The following is a 16710-nucleotide window of genomic DNA, read 5'->3' on the forward strand; positions in this document are numbered from 1 at the left end:
GGATTTTAAATCATTTGTGCTATCATTTTCCTCTTTGGGAAGTGAGCTCAGAATTTTAATATCCTCAATTAGAAACATGGCTTAACCCACAGACAGAATTTTTAGGATGATATCTAACACACAAAATGGGACCATCTTCAACCACTGACCAGTAAAATGGCCACACAATGAATAAAGCTTTGGAAATAAGTAGGGGAAAGATATAAGCATTTAGTCAATTTTGTACAAGGCCATAAGACCACACAACTACTCATTAATCACCTCTCAAGGTCTATTCAACATCTAGGTATCGGTATTTCTCTAAACACCAAATTACCAAGAAATCATTCTAACCATGCAAGTATAGAGTAGGGGTTGACTAGGGATTGGTGGAGAAGTTCCAGGCTTTTTAAGGCTCTGCCTTAAATCCTTAGAGGAGAAAGCAAGTTGAAAAGAAGGAAGAAGAGCGGATCAAGTCCCTCTCTCCAGGGCCAGGATTTAGGGGACTGTTGTGATTCTTGAGGATAATGGATGGGGTAGAAGATATTACAGTCTACATAGTGAGTGGCTCTGGTAATACCGCCCTAGACATCCTATGTTGCTCCTGATAACAGTGGAAATAGCCCATTTTACTTTAACTCTTGCCAAAAATCAAAGAGCTATAGACATCTAAAAGCCATAATTTCAGAAAATGTTTTCATATGAATTTGAAAATTATTTGCTGATGTCTAACAGTCATATAATTCTCTAGGCTAAGAATGCCAACAATGAGTTAGGAACCAGTTTGAGCTCCAAAGTATTTTCAGATTTCAAGCATTCCTTATTTGTTAGATGCTACTAAGCTTTATTTTCTCTTTTTCCCACAGCTGCTACCTACAGATTCCACATCTGTTTCTCTGGTATGCCCTTTAAAAGAGTTGCTACTGCTTCCAACTTAAACTAGATTTTAATGAATGTTACAGGAACAAATCACAAGCCTAATGAGAGTGCTACTTCTCCCAGGTAAGCTGACAACACAACTTTTAATGAGCATAATCAGAGAGGAGATGCCAATTCTATCTTCAGAGAGGCAGATCACTGGGAGATGACAATTGTTATCTAGCCATTTTCCGAACAAAGTGACAAGGAGGCCACGTGTGCCAGGCGGTACCTTGAAGAGAGGCTGCTAATTGCCACCCACCATTCACCCAAGGACGTATGACTAACAGACTCAAATGACAATCAATGAGACAGTTGGTGAGGAGGAAGATTCCAAAGACAGCTTGCCCACCAAATGAGACTGACGGGTGAACAAAGACGTTGACTCTGAACAGAAGCAAAACAAGCACATTTAGGTGATTTAAAGCAAGTTTTTAAATTCAAAGTTTGGGGGTTAAAGACATCTTTCATCCTAGCTGAATACACCAGCACTAGCCTTTGTATATGTCCAGAAATGGAAACCTTTTTTCAAAACAGGATTCTATAAAATATACAACAAACTGAATGAAACATCCATGAGTTGAGTTCATTTTACACATGTTAAAATACTTTTCATGACTCTTGACTCCTTCACTTTTCTGTTTCCTACCATGTATGTGCACTTGTCTAAGTTTGTTTTATTTATTCCTGACTAGTCTTGCAGGTTATAGAAGAACATTTGTTGAAACTTTCATTAATTCACTGGGAGATCTTGATCAATTCACTTTGCTTCCTTCTCTGTAATGGCAACAATTGGATGAGACCATCCCTACGTGCAAAAGTGTAAAAGAAGGTGCACCCTAAGCTTCATCAGCTGGCGAGAGACTAACCACCATGTCTTTGTCGTTCAATGATCCCTAGTGAGGAAAGCTTTTGTGTGTTAGTTATGCCCCCGATTCCTTCTGGCAATGGAAGGAGCAGGAAAACCTGCTGAATGTGAACAATGTTGAGAGGAAAAGATAGGCTATCCCTCTCCTATTCTCTATACTCGGTTAATGGACAGCAGGCTGTCTGATGTAGGTTGGTGTCCCTGTCACTATCACACTAGACCTACATTCCCATTGGAATCAGCCTTATCTTACATTTCTACAAAAGTTAAGATCAAATACATTTTTTTAATTATTATTGCACCTTAGACTTGGAGTCGGAGCCACAGAGAAGTAGACTAGCTTAGAAGTGTCTCATTAGGGTAGATTCAAAATGTCTTGGCACATGTGATTAAGAAAATGAAAAGATTCTTCCATCTTGACAAAACTCAAGCCTAAAATGCATAAACAGAAGCCATAATCAGGATCAGACCGGTGGCAAATCTTGTTCTTCAAATGGACTGAAAAAAATGAGATGAGGGGCGTCTGGGTGGCTCAGTCAGTGAAGCATCTTATCCTTGATTTTAGTTCAGGACATGATCTCAAGGAATGAGACCGAGCCCCCACAAATCGGGATCCACACTCAGGGCAGAGTTTGCTGGAGATCCTCTCTCTCCCTCTCCCTCTGCTCCTCCCCTGGTGTGTGCTTTCTCTAGCTCTCTCTCTCTCTCTCTCTCAAATAAATGGATAAATAAAATCTTTAAAAAAATTTTTACAAAATGAGAGGAGTTCGTTATTTAAATACATGAGCAATATATGTTCATTGTAGTAAAGTTAGGAAACAGAATAAAAATTAAAACAATGTAGTGAAGAGCTCAGGCTCTGGATTATAAAACACTTTAGTCTGGAAAATCACCATCAATGTTTTATAGCTGTGTGATCCTGGTCAAGTTTCCTACTGTTCCCAAATATCACTGCCCTTGCCTGTAAAGAGAATATAAAATCTATATCAGAGAAATGTTGTGAGGACTAAATTTAATAATATAATTAAGGCAATTATAGAGTTCCTGGCAAATAGCAAGTAACTCATAGAAGGGAACTGTTTTTCTTATTATTGTATTATTATAAGTCATTATAGTCAGTGATAACTTTGGCTTAGCCACCTTTGCTAATGTTATCATAAAATTATTTCCAAGTTCCCAAGGTTCTGGCATTTATAAGACTTTGGTACACATGAGTTATTTTCTATTCTTCTCACCACTGAACTAACGAGTGGGATTGATTTTTTCCCCCTATCCTTTGAAAGGCAGAATTAAATGCTATACTATTTGGCAAGAGTAGGTATTATATCTCAGGGAACATTAGGCTGGTACTGCCAACTGGTACATTGACGAGTAAACACAATTCATCAAGCAGGATATGAGAATATATTGAATGCCTACTATACCATAACTTCACTTGTTTTAACATTGTGTTCACATACAAAATCTCAATTGATCTGATAATACTTCCCTCTTTCCAAACTCTTCCAAATGCTCTACACTGTATACTGAAAACACTTCAAACTTTGAGGTTAGATGGTCAAGGCCCTCCAGGACCTAACTTTCTCTTCTTTTCACAGTCCTTAGGTTTTAGTCAAAATTATAATCTTTTGGGTTCTTCAACTGCTTCAGGGGCTCTCATATCCCTGCTAATATTCTTCCCATTTCTTGGAATATGTTTTCTTGGCCCTCCATCTGAAAGATAAAGCCTACCCAAGGCTCCAACTCCAATAATCCTCTTTTACATTCCCTTAATCGGAATTTGTTAACCAGTCTGAACTTTTTTTTTTTTAAGATTTTATTTATTTGAGAGAGGGCGTGCACGAGAGAGAGGGAGCAGGAGCAGGGACAGAGGGAGAGGGAGAAGCAGATTCCCTGCTGAATAGGGAGTCCAATGCAGGGCTTGATCCTAGGACCCTGGGATCATGACCTAAGCCAAAGGCAGTTGCTTAACTGACTGAGCCACCCAGGCGACCCCCCAGTCTGAACTCTCTTGGGATTTATTATTTCCCACTTTTTATAATTTTTGTTTTCTATATTTATTTCTTTCATAGATTATAAATAAGGTCCCTGGGGGCAGAGACCCTGCCTGGTAATGTTTGTATCTCTCAGATTGTATATAGAAGGAAAAGCCCTAAACATGCATACTGAATTGATTCTACTTGATATTTCATAGTAAGTTTGCTAACTCAGCCAGGAGGGCATTACTAAACTCACTTTAGCAGACAAGAAAATGAAGGCTTGAAAAGTGTAAAGGAGGATGTGCCCTAAGCTTCATTAGCTGGAGAGACAGACTAACCACAATCTTTAGGTTCCTAATATAGCGGTTCTTCTGTTCCATGACACTAGCTGCTATTTTCGCTCTCCACTATGATAAGACAGGTAGAGGTACTGAGCGAGTATAAGAACTGATCCCTAAGTTATATACTGACTACCTAAGAACAAAGGACTAAGCATAAAATAGTGCTTCGGAAGGAAGGAACTGGCCTCACCCTATCCCAGCAAATCACAACTGAGAATTCAAAGAGAATTGGACAAAGTGAGTGCAACATCACTACTTCTTCATGCCACAGAATTGTCTTCTATAGAGATTTTAAAGTAACATTTATTTAGGTCTTCTTTTATTTTTTGCCTTGTCTCCCCAAGCTGAAAGCCCCTGAGGGCAAAGACTATATTTTATACATATTCACATCCAAAAGCCTTGTAATAGATAATCCACACATAGTCCATGCACTGCCTTTGTGCAATGATGTGTATTTCTAGGAAAAACAAGGTTTCATAGGATAAAAATTCAATGAAAGTAAACTCATGTCAGTATGCTGGACAGAAGAAAAATATCCTTATTGGCTATGATAAAAAGAAAGGGAACCACACACTGAAATGAATTAGGAAAGAAACCCTACACACATCTCACATACTGGGAGAATACATTTTAATATACTAGTATCAGGAAATTTTGTTCATTCACACATCCTTCACAAATGAGTTGTGTCTAGAGGATGAGGAAAAAGACAAAGTGTGATACCCCTTATCTTCTACCAAGGGTTCCTCACCAACAGGACTGACTTCGTGAGCACGTAACCTATTCGGTCACCTGTGTTTAGAAGAGCCCCATGCTTGGCTCAATACGCTGCTGTCACCATCTTGAAATTCTTAATTTTTGAACAAGGGGGACTGGATTTCCATTTTGCACCAGGTTTTGAATTATGAGGCCAACCCTCTTAACCACCCTTCCAAGCCTGTGAACGCCTCACAATTCAAGTTCACTTTCAAACTAGTCAATGAGGGGTGGTGGGGGAAATACCTCGTTCTCTCTCTACACCCAGGTACAGGAAACCCTTTTCTGGAGAGGAAAAAAAGACCAGAGGACTGTCAAAGTCCAACAGCCTCTCTGGAAATGGATTTCTGAGGAGTCCAGAGGGAATCATATGAACGGGAATAGTGAAATTCACAAATCTGGGTTTCCTGTAATGTTTTAGAAAGCATTCATGACAGAATACAGTAAAAGATAAGCACTTAAGTGTTGTGGAAACTTCATCGTCATTTCTACACTGGCCAGAATCTTATTAGTGTGATGTGTCTGGCTTTAGATCTTTATCTTGAAAAATGAGAAGTTTTAAAGGAAAGAGACAGAAATAATGAAAAGAGTAGGAAATGGAATCCATTAAAATGTTAAAGGGCTTGTATTAAATTTTCAAGAGAAGTCTGAAGTTCATAGCTTCCACCAAGTGCGTAAAGAACTGGCATTTGGACAATTATTGTCCCAGCTTTGCAAAGGAGATTCTGCTCCAGAAGGATGGGCCTTAGACGGTGGGAACTTTGAGTGCACTGTATGACAAGAGGCTGGTCTGACTTCAGGATAGGAGAGGCAAAGCCATTAGAAAGAAAGCCTAATATGAGCTTCTGGATTGGAAAAGGGTGATGATCGGTGTGTCATGATTGAAAAATAGATGGAGGTCAGGATGCTGACTTGGAATAAACATTTCAAAATTGTTATAATTAGTCAGTGAGAAGAAAATCAATACGATCAGTGAGGTTCACCAAGGGAGAAAAGAGTGACTAATGAGAACAAGAGGGAAAGAGAAGCAATAGGAATTAGTTATTAACACTCATTGAGGACTTAAAAGTATGCTGAAATTTCCTGATACTGAAACAGCATAAGTCCTTAAAAATTCTAAAAGTCTTTCTGTCCTATATATGCCCCCTTGCTTTACAACTGTCCTTCATTTTCCCTGTGCACCTTTCTCCAAAGACAGCTTTCCCTGTTCTACCAGAAAATTGATGTTGAGTCTGGTGATAGCAGCAGTATGTGGTTTTCTAGCCAAATCCAGGGCAACAAAAAAGCATATCTCATTTTCAGACAAAACTCCAAGGAGAAAAGACAGACTCAATCAATCCTTCCTTTGTATCTGCTTTGTTTAAAGAGATTTAGATAATCATCTTAAAAAGATAAATTCTCTTTTCCAGCAGATCTAAGGATTTGCATTTGGGGAGAGAGGTGGGAAGGAAGATAATGGAGAGGAAGAGAGCGAATTAGAGCTGGAGGAAGAGAAAGAGACGCCATAATGTATAAAATGTTAATTTAATTCCATAAGTCAATTTATAGCTATATTAAATATTGCTTTTATGATGAAATGAATGGTCATGCTCAATTTGGGTCTCTTTGCTTTCCTTCTCTCAACCATATTAACATCCCCTTTCCTTTATGAAAAAGTAGTAATCAAGTATGACAATAAATGCATATGATTATAAAATCTTTAAAAAAAATAAAATAAAATCTTTAAAAAAAATAAATGCATATGATCAAGACATTCTTTTGAATACGAGGCTTCTTAATTACGTGGGGAGAAGATACAGAGGGAATGACCTCTGAGAGGAATAAAAGACAGGAAATGGATGGTGACGGAATGATAGCATAAAACTAATGCTTCAAAATGGAAAATGCAAGATGCAGAATGAATAAAAAAATGAACAGGAAATAGTACAACAGAATAATTATGAGAGGAAATAATGATTATTTAGGATGAGACACTGGGGAATAAGAAATAGGTATATCCTTGGACTTGTATTATATACTTAGAGAACATAGCTCTGTTGCTGGATATATCAATATAAAAATACAAGTTTTAAAAGCATAAGAAACATCATGAATCTTGATCAATAGTTTACTAATTGGATTTGCTGGAACTGAATAAGTCATACAGCAACTCTTAGCTTGTGTTCCAAACCCAGTAGGAGTTAAGAAATTGCTAGTAATGTAATTCTCAATGGATATTTGCAGGCATTTTCCATCTATTTGACATAATTTGAATTCAAGGCATAGCTGAGAGTAGAAATCAAACAAGTAGAAAGGGTAAGCAGTTTTTTTTCTCTAATGTAGTTTAGAAATGTGTCAGTGATGGCACTAAAGATGACAAGTGCATATTTGAAGCATCAATTTTTAAAAATTCAACCCTCAACTATTGATCTATATGAAGGGATAGTCACAGGATTTTCCCCTGGAAAAAAAATGCTGTTATACATGTTAAACAAGTGTTCAGAGAGACTTCCTATAGAATGTTACATGAAATACTCTAAATTGTCTCCTGCAGGTTCCTTTCTGTGTGTGTGTGTGTGTGTGTGTGTGTGTGTGTGTGTACCTATCTTGACTATGTCAACCATGAAGCGTAGTAACAAAACACAACTATTTTGACATTTTAGCTTTGGGATCCCTTTGCTCACAAAGTCTTCTCCAGTTTCCACGCCAGGACGCCCCTCTTCCTATTCTTTTTGCAGATTGTACTTCCCTCCTTACAGATTTAGACACATGCCCCAGAGGGGGACTGTCATTTTCTTACGTGACTCCATTTCCCCAGCTAAATGCTGGGAACCATACTCTACCTAGTCTACTCATTGCCATGTCCAATAATCCACGTATACACTCCACCTCTGTCCTTCAGTAGTGACGGTTTCAGATAGTATGTAAAAGCCAAGTTAGCCAAGTAGGTTTCCTTCCCGGGTTTTTGGACCTTGAGTTAGGGGGAGATAGTGTNTCAACTATTGATCTATATGAAGGGATAGTCACAGGATTTTCCCCTGGAAAAAAAATGCTGTTATACATGTTAAACAAGTGTTCAGAGAGACTTCCTATAGAATGTTACATGAAATACTCTAAATTGTCTCCTGCAGGTTCCTTTCTGTGTGTGTGTGTGTGTGTGTGTGTGTGTGTGTGTGTACCTATCTTGACTATGTCAACCATGAAGCGTAGTAACAAAACACAACTATTTTGACATTTTAGTTTTGGGATCCCTTTGCTCACGAAGTCTTCTCCAGGTTCCATGCCAGGACGCCTCTCTTCCTATTCTTTTTGCAGATTGTATTTCCCTCCTTACAGATTTAGACACATGTCCCAGAGGGGGACTGTCATTTGCTTACATGACTCCACTTCCCCGGCTAAATGCTGGGAACCATACTCTGCCTAGTCTACTCATTGTCATGTCCAATAATCCACGTATACACTCCACCTCTGTCCTTCAGTAGTGATGGTTTCAGATAGGATGTAAAAGCCAAGTTAGCCAAGTAGGTTTCCTTCCCGGGTTTTTGGACCTTGAGTTAGGGGGAGATAGTGTTCTTCTCTCTAGTCCCAATACTGTCAGTATATAATCCTGGAGCTGCTGGAAGTCAGGACTTATAGATCCCTGTAGAGGTGTTATTCTGACAGCATGAAGCCAACATGAAAGAGAAGGAATTCCTCAAGAAGTTAAAAAGAATTACCATCTGATCCAGCAATTCTACTCCTCCATATATACTCAAAAGAGGTCAAAGTAGGGACTCAAACAGATACGTGTACACCAATGTTCACAGCAGCATTAGTCATGACAGCCAAAAGATGGAAACACCCAAATGTCCACCAGGAGATGAATGGATAAACAAAATGTTGTGTATACCTACAAAAGATTATTATTCAGCCTTAAAAGGAATGAAACTCTGATGCGTGCTACAACATGGATGAACCTTGAAAACATTATGCTAAGTGAAATAAGCCAGACACAAAAGAACAAATATTTTATGGTTCTGCCTATGTGAGGTACCTGGAATAGGTGAATTTATAGAGATAGGAAGTTGAATAGTGATTACCAGGGGATGAGGGAGGGAAGGAATGGGAAGTTGTTAATGGGTACAGGTTTTCTGTTTGAGATGAGGAAAAAGGGCTGGAGGTGTTTAGTTGTAATGGTTGAACAATGTTTACATATTTAATGCCACTGAATCGAATGCTTAAAATAAAATTTATGTTACATACATTTTACCACACCAAAAAAAAAAAAAAAATGAGAGAGAGAGAGAGATTACAAATCAAAGTCAGTTTCACCCCTGTCCTTTCTGTTTTAGAATTTGCCAAATGTTTTCTACCTAGGCTAGTATGGGTTGGGTTTCTAGCACTTGAAATCTAAAGTTCTAGAAAAACTCCCCATAATTTATATGGACTCAAGTTCAAAGACAACACTGTGTGTATCTCAAATGGAGGTTTTTCATCATTCCAGAACTCATTTCTCTACTTGCAGATGAATCTGAAAGCAGAGACTATGCCCCTTTCTTTGACATAGGACAATGCTCTAATGTTCCACGTAAAGCAANTTAGGACAATGCTCTAATGCTCCACGTAAAGCAAGTTCTCCATGCAACACAAAGGACTAATTGATTCTAGGTTCCCTAACTTCACATACTCACTACATGAATGTATAGATAGAGGATATCCTTTTTTTTGTTGGTGGTAGTGGATTTATTTCTCAACATCTGCCTTGGTTTTTGTACAGTCTTCCACTTAAAATACCAGTCCAAGTTGTTGGCTCCAAACATGCCAGGGTACACCTTTGGTCTGTTGGCTACTCTTGGCACTTATTAATTCAAACTATTTCAAGTCCACTAAATCACTGAATGAAAGGCTGACATTTTCTTCACCCATCACTTCCATCCAAGAGCTCTAAGTATTAGCGGAAGATGGCATCACTTATAATTTTAATTGCATTGTTGTTATGTCCTTGAAATTAGCACTTCCATCTCCCGTGTAATAGAATATAATTTAGGGTGCATGACAAGGTAAGGACTTTACAGAAAAAAAAAGTTACTCAAACACATTTTACTTTGCCTTCCCTGGGATGAAGAACATCAGTTTTCAAACCTGCCAAACTTTCAAGCTGCTAAACATTAAAAAGCTAAGTATATTTTAAAATGACATATAATGGATGCCCTAGAATTCTATTTTTAAACAGTCAGGTAGTGTTTACTTGGTTCATGTACACATTTGCAAAACCTATGTAGGCTCACAAACTAACCAAGATAGTTTATTTGGAACTCTGCTGTCAGTGGTGCTTTGGCAATAAGCTAGGTTTCAGCTCTCAGTTCAATAGAGCATGCCAGCACTGAGCACACCTGTCAAGGCTTTTGGGGGTAGCTATTTTTTGTTACAATCTCTGACACAGAAAAGAGAAAGACTTGGATACCAAGCCAACATCACAGCAAAGCTTTCAGTCATAGCAAGACAGCTGCAACACACTGGTTTTCCAACAATCAACACATTGCATCATTTTCCAAGCAAGCTGGTATTGGTAGTATGTTGCCCAAGGTCATGTAAATTTTTTAATCTTTAAAAAATGTTTAATTATGGAAAATTTCAAACATACACAAAAAGTAGAGAGAAGAGTACAATGAACCCACTATATACCCATCACTCAACAACTATCAACATTTTGCCAGCAATGTCTATTGGAAGCTTTGGAAGAGGGTTATTATATGATACAAATACCTCTAGTACTTTAACTAGAGGTTATTGGTTCTTTTGACTCAAGCTAAATTTTTGGTTTCTATCAAAATTGATTAGGCTCCAGTATACATCTACAAAACACATGATATCTGAAATATGCCAAAATATACATCATTCTTTTGGTAAAGATCTATATATTTCCTCTATTTTAATCTCATATCATCAATAATATTTCCTTCATCAGGCTTTTTTTCTTCCTTAAAGTTTTGTTTAGTTGGATCAAGGGCTTTTAAACAAATTACCTCAGGAGACTTCTAGGGAAGACAGCAGAGTAGAAGAATCCTAGCTCTCCTGGTCCCATGGATACACCTAGGCAATACCCAGATCAGTGTAAATAACCCAGAAAACAACCCAAAGACTGTCAGAACAGCCTTCCTACAGCTAGATGTAGAGAAGAGAACACATCAAAGACAGTAGGAAGGGTAGAGACATGGTTGGGAGCCAAACTGACCTGTGGGACTGTCCACGGGAAGGAAGGATGCCACAGGTGTGGAGAAAGGAGAGGAGTAGACCCCACACCAGGCATGGGGGACCCACACTGGGAAGATGAACCCCCACAGCATTTGGCTTTGAAAACCAGAGGGGCCTAACTTCATGAGTTCTTACCATCAATGGGGCTTAGCACTTGAAACTTTAAAAATAAGCAGGCTTGGCTCTGGGAGGGCCAAAGGATATAGAAAACTGAGTCTCCACCTTTAAAGATACAGCTCAACAAAAAACTCCACTGAGATACAATACAGAAGCAACCATTTGAGAAATGCCTGGGGTACCCAAGAAGAAGAGTTATTTACTAATCTCAGAGCATGTGCTGGAGGGACCCGGATCTTTGGGAGACTTCTACAAAAACAAAAGAACTGACAGCACAATTTCCCTCCCCTACCCCCAGGCTAGATACACGGACACTGGGGGAACAAGTACAGAGCAATACTCTCTACCTAATTTGCTAACAGCACACCCACTCCATCTGGCCTTGGCAGTTTTCTCATGCTGCTGCATCTCCCCTCCACAGCAGACCCATGTGGACCTTGCTGGATGTGTGCCACATCCCTCTGTTTTCCTGTGAACCTGCCCTGTCCAACATGCCTTGGCAGGAGTCCATCCAAAGTGGTACCACAGGCCACCAGGCTGGCAGTGTGCAAGCAGTCCCAAAAGGTGCCGGGGCACTACAAAGGGACTCCTGTCCTAGGCAGAGGGGATGATAACCTCACATCCTAGGTCTAACTGCAGCTCCAGCCCCCGCGCCAAAACCCTTGGGCCCACGCTCCCCCTCGCCAGTGCCCTCACCTCGGCCCGCCCCACCGCTCACCGTACAGCCATTGGCGACTGCTGGCCTCCTGGTGCTAACCCTAACCCTAGGGACTGAGACATCTTGTCAGATTGCAGTCCCTGCCTACCAGTGAAAGCCTCTCAGGGGAAAATAAAGGGGGAGTGCCCTGCAGTTTGGTGCTACAATAGCTCTGGCAAATGCCTTGTCTGACTCACTCAAGCCCAAGGTGGCCCAAGACAGACCCACTAACACCATAAGGCCAAACACTGCCTACAACAGGCAAAGAGAGCCACTGTAGATGACTGAAGGACAAAGTGGCTCAGCCACAATGGTAAGACACATGCAACACACATAGGAGACACCCCTGAAGTGTCAGATTCTGGTGAACAGGGGACATTGCATTGCAGGCCACAGGACCTCTTCTTCATAAGGCTACTGCTTGCAAGAGCAGGAGATGTAGCTAACTTTACCACCACATAGAAACAGACACAGAGAGTTAGACAAAACAAGGAGACAGAGGAATATATCCTAAATGGAAGATTAGGACACAGCAAAGAGAGCTAAATCACAGCAAGAGAGCTAAATGAAACTGACATCAGTAATATGCCTGATAAAGAATTTAAAGTAATGGTAATAAAGATACTCACTGAACTTGAGAAAAAAGTGGAGGACACAGTGAGACCCTTAAGAAGTAAAAAAAAAAAAAATGACCTGTTTAAGATGAAGAACTCAATAAATAAAATTAAAAATACAATAAAAGGAATAAATAGTATGCTACAAGAAGGAGAGGAATATATCAGTGACCCGGAGGATAAAGTAATGGAAATAAATCAAGGTGAGCAGATGATTGACAAACATTTTACATAATTAGAATAGACTTGGAGAATTAAGCAACACCATCAAGTGTAATAACATTCACATTATAGGGATTCCAGAAGGAGAAGAGAGAAAGCAGGGGCAGAAAATTTATTTGAAGAAATAATAGCTGAAAACTTCCTTAATCTGGGGAGGGAAACAGATCTAGAATCAGGAGGCACAGAGGTCCCCAACAGATTTAATCCAGGGAGGTTCACACCAAGATACATAGTAATTGAAATGGCAAAAAAAAAAAAAAATAGTAAAAAGAATTTTAAAAGTCATAAGAGAAAAGAGTTACCTACAAAGGAAATTCCATAAGGTTATATACTGATTTTTCAGCAGAAAATTTGCAGGCAAGAAGAGAGAGGCATGATGTATTCAAAGCCCTGAAAGAGAAAAATCTGCAGCCAAGAATACCCGATCCAGCAAGACTAACATCCAGAATAGGAGAGATAAAGAGTTTCCCACACTAAAGTTAAAGCAATTCATGAGCACTAATCCACTCTTACAAGAAATGTTAAGGGGAACTTTGAGTGGGAAACAAAAACCATAAAAGTATGAAAAATAGGAAGCACAAAAGAAAAAAAATTAAATATACCCATAAAAATCAGCTGGGAGAACAACAAAAGGATATTAAATATACCAAATATCTGAAACTTGGAGGGGAGAGGGATAAAGAAGAGATTCAAAGTGACCATCAACTTAATATAGACTGCTATATGCAGAAGATATTATATATAAACTGAATTGTAACCACAAATCAAAAAACAGTAATAGATATGCAAAAAAATAAAAAATAAGGAATCAAAGTATTTCTCTAAAGAAAGTTAACTAATCATGAAAGAAGAAGGCAAGAAGGAAACTACAAAAATACCCATGAATCAAGAAACAAAATGTCAATAAATATACACGTATCAATAATTTGATGTAAATGAAATCAGTGTTCCAATCAAAGATGTAAGGTGACAGAATGGAAAAAAACCAAGACCTATCTATATGCTACCTATTAGAAACTCATTTCAGACCTAAAGACACATGTAGACTGAAAATGAAGGGATGGAGAAACATTTATCATACAAAGGGAAGTGAAGAGAAAGCTAGGATATCAATATGTGTATCAGACAAAATACACTTTAAAACAAAGGCTGTAACAAGGGACAAAGAATGACACTATATAATCATAAACAGCACAATTCAACAAAAAGATATAGCAATTTTAAATATTTATGCACCCAAATAAATAAAGCAGTTAATAATAAAGATAAAGGAAATAGGTGATGGTAATATGACAATAATAGGGTACTTTAACACCCCCACTTATATTAATGGATACATCATCCAGACTGAAGATCAACAAGGAAGTAGAGGCTTTGAATGGTAATGGAACAGGTGGCTCCAACAGATATATCCAGAACATTTCATCCTAAAGCAGAAGAATACACATTCTTTTCAAGTGCACATGGAACATTCTCCAGAATGGATCACATATTAGGTCACAAAGCAAGTCTCAACAAATTAAAAAAGAATGAAGTCATACCATGCATCTTTTCTGACCACATTCTATGAAATTAGAAATCAACCACAAGAAAAAGTATGGAAAGAATAAACATACATGGAGGTTAAACAACAGGCTAGTAAACAATGAATGGGTCAACCAAGAAATCAAAGAAGAAATAAAAAATTACATGAAAACAAACGAGAATGGAAATACAATGGTACAAAATCTTTGGGATACAGCAAACACTGTTCTAAGAGGGAAGTTTATGGCAACACAGGCCTACCTCAAAAAGAAAAATTCCCAGTAAACAACCTAAACTGACATCTAAAGGAACGAGAAAAAGAAGCACTACAGAAGCAAAACCAATTAAATGAAGAAAATAATAAAGATTAGAGCAGAAATAAACAAAATTGAAACTAAAAAGACCATAGATCAATGAAACCAGGAGCAGGTTCCCGGAAAAGATCAAAATTGATAAGCTCTTAGCTAGACTCATCAAAAAATAAAAAACCCACAAACACCCCCCTCAAACAACAGAGGACTCAAATATCAGAAATGATAGGAGAAAAATAACTGACACCACAGAGATATAAAGGAATATGAGATTATGAAAAAATCATATGCCAACAAATTAGACAACCTAGAAGAAACAAATTCCTAGAAATCTATAACCTCCCAAAACAGAATCAGTAAGAAATAGAAAATTGGAACAGATCAATTACCAGCAATGAAATTGAAACAGCAATCATAAAAATCCCAATAAACAAAAGTCACGTGCCAGAAATCTTCACAGGTGAATTCTACCAAACATTTAAAGAAGAGTTAACACGCATTCTCAAACTATTCCAAAAAGTAGAAGAGGAAGGAAAACTTCTGAATTCATTCTATGAAGCCAGCATTGTCCTGATACCAAAACCAGAAAAAGACACCACAGAGAAGGAAAACTATAGGCCAAGATCTCTGATGAACATAGATGCAAAAATTCTCAAAATATTAGCAAACTGAATCCAGCAATACATTAAAAAAATCATTCACCAAAATCAAGTGGGATTTATCCCTGGGGTAAAAGGATGGTTCAATGTTTGCAAGTCAATCCATAAATGCGATACATCACATCAATAAGAGAAAGGATAAGAACCATATGATCATTTCAAAAGATGTAGAAAGGGGGGAGTTAAGATGGCAGAGGAGTAGGGGACCCCTTTTTCAGCCTGTCCCCTGAGTTGAGCTGCATAGGTACCAGACCAGCCTGAACATCCACAGAATCAGCCTGAGACGCAAGAAGATACATCGGGATCTCTACAAATGAACATCTCCAGCGCTGAGTATTGAGGTACGAAGCGGGGAGCCATGAAACCGCGCACAGATATCGGAAGATAAACAGAAGGGGGAGGGAGCTGCCGTGTCCAGGCGCCAGGAAGCGGTAGCCATCTGCACGGGGGAGCGGGCGGACCGCAGACCTGCACCCTAGAGACAGCAGACTGAGACCGTGAGCCGGAGGCATGCGCTACCAAGCATCTCACGGAACTCTGGAACTCAGGTGTGCTCACTGGATCCAGACAGAGACCGGGAGCTCCGGAAGCGCACGTGGGGCGGCTGGCGGCTGGTGGCTGGTGGGCCACCTGCACCGGGGAGCAGGTGGACCGCGGACCCGTACCCTCGAGACAGCAGACTGAGACCGTGAGCCGGGAGCGCGTGCCACCAAACATCTCATGGAGCTCCGGAACTCCAGTGTGCTCACTGGATCCAGACTGAGACTGGGAGCTCCGGGAGTGTGCGGGGGTGGCTGGCGGCTGGCGGCTGGTGGCTGGCGGGCCACCTGCACGGGGGAGTGGGTGGACTCGCGAACGGCACCTGCGAGACAGCAGACTGAGACTGGGAGCTCCGGGACCGCATGAAGGGCAGCTGGCGGCTGGCGGTGTTTGAAACACAAAGAACAGAGACACACTGGCCCTGGAAGTGAAGGCTGGGATGCCGGGTGTGGGGCGCACAGCCCGGGATGCTGCAGGGTTGAGCAGCCCAACAGAAACAGAGTTAAAGTGGCCAGAACATCAGTGGAGAACGGTCCGCAATCCCTCTGTTCTGAGACAGAGGCTGAATTTCGGCCGCTGCTGCTTTGACTCTCAGAAGAGGCACAGCAGACCACCAGGGAAAGCTGCCAGAGAACAAAAGCCTGGAAATACCAGCTCACAGCGTGCCCATCCCCATCCCCCCTCGCAGGGGACACGGAGACTCTACCCAAACAGGGTTTCCTGAGTATCGGCGCAGCAGGCCCCTCCCCCAGAAGGCAGGCTGAAAAATCAAGAAGCCCACATCCCAGGGCGCCTGGGTGGCTTAGTCATTAAGCGCCTGTCTTCGGATTAGGGCGTGATCACAGCATTCCGGAAAGGAGTCCCTCATTGGGCTTCTCTGCTGCGAGCCTGCTTCTTCCTTTCCCACTCCCCTGCTTGTGTTCCCTTTCTTGCTGACTGTCTGTCTCTCTCTCTCAAATAAATAAATAAAAT

The sequence above is a fragment of the Ailuropoda melanoleuca genome, chromosome 1, assembly GCF_002007445.2.
Source record: "Ailuropoda melanoleuca isolate Jingjing chromosome 1, ASM200744v2, whole genome shotgun sequence".
In the NCBI taxonomy this organism is placed as follows: domain Eukaryota; kingdom Metazoa; phylum Chordata; class Mammalia; order Carnivora; family Ursidae; genus Ailuropoda; species Ailuropoda melanoleuca.